Below are 4790 nucleotides of genomic sequence, written 5' to 3' on the forward strand. Positions count from 1 at the left end.
CTTCTCATCAGGAGTAGTATACAAGTATCAGAAGGTCATTTACAGTTGAAACTGTTTATAGTCAAGGAAAGTCAATCAGCTGAACAGGGAAATGTTTGTTGTCTAGTTAGTTTCAGAGGATAAATATAAACATATTTTTTTAATTGGCATTTTTTTTAGAATTTATTTTTAATGTATTTGTTTGACTGTGCCGGGTCTCAAATGTAGCACAAAGCATCTTTGACCTCCATTGCAGCATGCAGGATGTTTAGTGGCAACATGTGGGATCTAGTTCCCTAACCAGGGATTGAACCCAGACCCTCTGCATTGGCAATGCAGAATCCTATCCCCTGGACCACCAGGGAAACAGAGGATACATAGTTTTAATTTTAACTAATCACTCATGAGACAAAGAATGTGAAGTTAGCAAAGGGGGAAAGGTCTGTGTCTGGCCTTGTTAGCAAGTTCAGACAATAGGGGAAAGTTGTGTTTGGCCTTGTCACACTTCTTTCCCCTCTTGTTGAAGACAGCCATAGGTTGTCCTCAAATAGTTACATCTGGAAACAAGGAGATGAGGAATGTCCAGCTCTACACCATTGTCAGTCCAGTTTCAATCCTGATGTGTGAAAATTATCAGCTGAAATTCAACCTCTGCATGAGAAGTCAGTTGAAAGTGGAGTTGTTTTTAACTCTGACAGATCATAATACACTGCTGAATTTTGTTTCAAGATGATGGCTACATGATAGTTTTAGGATTTAGGACTCTGGACAAGATTCATCACCCAACTGCAAGGCATAAGATTACAAGCAAAAGGACTGATAATCCTTGCAATATACCTCAAAGCCAGGATCCTGCTTTCCATTTCCTGTCCAGGAGAACATGTCCTATTGGGCATTTGGTTCAACCTTAGAAAGTCGAGTAGCCTTGTCATTCAGTCTAGTAACTGATGACTCTACTTGGTCTGTGACGTTAATCCAAGTGCAGCAGGAAGTGTTGGCCATGAAGCAGGCACCTCACAAACTAGAAAGGTGCTATGTGATTGTCCACAACACTGGCCAATGAGTTTAGGCTTATCTACAGTGTCTCTATCTGTGGTCCTATCTCGGTTAAGGAGAGAGTTCTAACCACCTTTTCGAATTGTGTAATTTCCAGAGTGGGCACAATGACACTCACAGCACATATAAAGAGAGAACTGATGATGTTTCCTAGGAGTTTCGGAGAAGGCAATGGCACCCCGCTCCAGTACTCTTGCCTGGAAAATCCCATGGACAGAGGAGCCTGGTAGGCTACAGTCCACGGGGTTGCTAAGAGTCGGACACGACTGAGCGACTTCACTTTCACTTCTCCCATTCATGCACTGGAGAAGGAAATGGCAACCCACTCCAGCATTCTTGCCTGGAGAATCCTAGGGACGGCGGAGCCTGGTGGGCTGCCGTCTATGGGGTCGCACAGAGTCGGACACGACTGAAGCGACTTAGCAGCAGCAGCAGCAGCCTAGGAGTTTTCCTGAATACCCTGTAGTTTCCTCATCTAGAAATAATTATTTAAACCTCCAGAGGGACACATGGTCAACAGGTGGGCTGGTGATTTTGAATAGGTGGAAGTCCTATAACAGTTCCCATATAAGGTAATGACACAGGAAAAACTGGTATATGAGGGAAAGGCAGGGGTAGTCTTGCTGACAAATAGTAATACCGGGGAGGAGGTGCCCACAGACAGTTTTGGGGGGTAGAAATTATTAATAACAGCTGGGGTTAACCGTGGGATATATCCCTCAGGAAGGCAGAGTCTTACTTAGAACTAAGCAAAATTTGTAAGGCTGGCTGAAAAGTGCTGGAGGAAAAAATGGTTATTAGGGATTTAAAAAGTGTCTTTTTTCCTATATCCTGAGGAACTAAAGTTGTAAAGCTTGGAGACTTCAAGAGAAGCATTAATTACACTGGGAATTAAGTTTCAATTAGTATCTACTGACAGGTTGAGGTTGGTGATATGGGGGTAGTTGAAATGCCAATACGATCATTAAGGGGAAAGTCTCCCTGAGATGTGTTGAAGGGAATGACAATGGGGTGTTCATCCTGGTGTCAGGTGGGGGGATGAGTGGAGAATGTAGGGATAATTTGAAAAAACTGAGCAGACTTAACAAAGGAGTTTGCCCTTCCTGTGATGAGGATGCAAAGGAGGGAAAGGACAGAGCAAAGGGCAAAGTCATTGGTTTGTATTTTTTAAATTATGAAATATGAGCCCAAGATTGTACTTCTTGTAGTTTTGTAGCAGTATTGGTAATTAGGAGAACAAAGGTGGGTCCCTTCCACCTGGATTCAGACTCAATATTTCAAGGCTATCTTTTCTGGAAGACTAGGTCTCCAACCTGAAAGTCATGTAAGAGCTGTGGTGGGATGTCCAGGGGAAAGACAGAACTGACCTGAATGTACTGAATAAATATGAATATATTTAATAAGACCTTGGCAGTGTTGAAGTACAGTGGACCCTTGAACAGTATGGGGTTTAGGGGTACCAAACTTTCGTGCACTCAAAATTGCCCCATATAGCTTCACATTTGGCCCTCTGTATCCCCAGTTCACATATATGGATTCAACCAACCTTGGACTATGTAGTACTGGACTAGGTGTTTATTGAAAAATCCAGATTTCCCTGGTGGTTCTAGAAGTTAAGAATCCACCTGCCAAGGCAGGGGACACAGGTTCAATCCCTGGTCTGGGAAGATCCTACAAGCCATGGGACAACTAAGCCCTTGTGCCACAACCTACTGAACCCGTGTGCCACAACTAGAGAAGCCATCACATCTAGAGAGTAGCCCCTGTTTGCTGCAACAAGAGACAGCCTGCACACAGCGTTGAAGACCCAGCACAGCCAAATAAATAAATAAATGAGAAAAATCCATTCCATGCATAAGGGAACCCTCAAAGTTCAAACCTGTGTTGTTCAAGTGTCAACTGTATATTGGATTGAATTAGATTAGAGTCTCCCAAGGTGCAGGATGGGAGAGGGATCTTCCTTGACCTGTTGTAATTTCTTCACAAGGGACCGAGCAGGAAGAGCAAATGATTATCAGGGCTAACAGCAACACTTTGAGCCAGGCAATTTGAGTTCCTCAGGGGATCTGAGGAACCATTGAGAACTGAAAACAATCCATTTACCAACAGGCTTGCCAGAGGGAGCTGGCTCCCATCCTTGTTTCTCCTTTACATGTTTACCAGGATAGTGTTTCTGGTGGATGATGCAAGTTGAGATTACCTGCCAATATGAGGGCTGATGCAATCTCATTATGATTTCTGCAGGAGACCTTTAAGATTTCCTTTGCTATACAGGGTAATCTTACAGGGGGCTTCCCGGGTGGCTCCAGTGGTAAAGAATCTACCTGCCAATGCAGGAGACACAAGAGACGTGGGTTCGATCCCTGAGTCAGGTAGATCCCCTGGAGGAGGAAATGGCAACCCACTCCAGTATTCTCGACTGTAAAATCCCACAGACAGAGGAGCTTGGCAGGCTGCAGTCCATGGGGTCATAAAGAGTCACACATGACTGAGCAACTTAGTACACATGTAGTCTTACAGAGTTGTTGTTCGGTCACTAAGCTGTGTCTGAGTCTTTGCTAGTCCTTGGCCTGCAGCACACCAGGCTTCCCTATCCTTCACTATCTCCCGGAATTTGCTCAAATTCATGTCCATGGAGTCAGTGATGCCATCCTACCATCTCATCCTCTGTCCCCCACTTCTACTCCTGCCCTCAATCTTTCCCAACATCAGGGTCTTTTCTAATGAGTCAGCTCTTTACATCAGGTGGCCAAAGTATTGGAGCTTCATTATCAGCCCTTCCAATGAATATTCAGGGTTGATTTCAGTTAGTATTGACTGATTTGATCTCCTTGCTGTCCAAGGGACTCTCAAGAGTCTTCTCCAGCAACACAATTTGAAAGCACTCAGTCTTACAGAGACTATGGGCTCGAGTTCAGCTGAGAGACAAAACGAGGCCAAGCTGGTGTCTCCAAAGCTCACTGACTGGATAAAAATCCATCCTGTTTGCAGGTAGCCTTTCCAGCTTCAGGTACTGGCAGTTGTTATGCCTTAAATTCCCTAAATAGAGTTTCTGTGACCAAACGAGGTTAAGCAAGGAGAATTACGTTGAGGAAGAATTTTCTTGGAAGCAGTTCCTTAGCATATTGTCAGTCAAGGAGTTTTCCTTAGCTTCAGGAGTCTGGCTACTAGTCCAAGGTTCGATTTTGAAAATTTTTCTTAGACAGTCTGGAAATTACAGGTTTTTAATGTGCCCTTGTCTTCAGAGTCTGAGGACCTCTTAATGTTTATGTCTTTTGACTGATCCTATTACAGAATTACTTTTGTAGAAGATATAGACCCCATTTTTGTCTATATCTCAAATTAGGTAAGGACTGGGAATAAGAAATAAAGACTTGATCCCAACTCATAAGTTATTTTTACATAAAGGATGAATTTTATGGAGAAGAGAAATAATGTTGATTTTCTAAATGCGGATCATCAGATCACCTTTAGTATAAATGTTCAAAGGAAATGTGAATGATCTCATGGCTTGAATTTATGTCAGGTAGCCTGGAACAAGCACAGATCATAAAAAGACTGTAAAAAAACAGATGAATCACATTCTATCCTACTTGACATTATATTGGCCCAGGGTCCCTTCAGGTTAAGGGCTCTGGAAGCATTTAAAATGCATTTCAAGGATTCATGTTGATTTTTCAGGCTGATACCAAAAGAATTTCTTGGGTTAGACTTCCTTCCAAAATGGCTCTAAGTGCTTATAATTACATTTCAAA

General features: G+C 43.0%; 1 non-coding gene across 1 annotated transcript; it reads right to left on the reverse strand.

The window, feature by feature from the left end:
• Positions 1 to 271: 271 nt before the first annotated feature.
• Positions 272 to 344, reverse strand: TRNAG-GCC (transfer RNA glycine (anticodon GCC)). The gene has a single exon. It is a non-coding gene; the product is annotated as a tRNA-Gly (tRNA).
• Between the last annotated feature and the right edge of the window lie 4446 nt (positions 345 to 4790).

The sequence above is a fragment of the Giraffa tippelskirchi genome, chromosome 1 (assembly GCF_054371585.1).
Source record: "Giraffa tippelskirchi isolate mGirTip1 chromosome 1, T2T-mGirTip1v1.2.pri, whole genome shotgun sequence".
Lineage (NCBI taxonomy): Eukaryota > Metazoa > Chordata > Mammalia > Artiodactyla > Giraffidae > Giraffa > Giraffa tippelskirchi.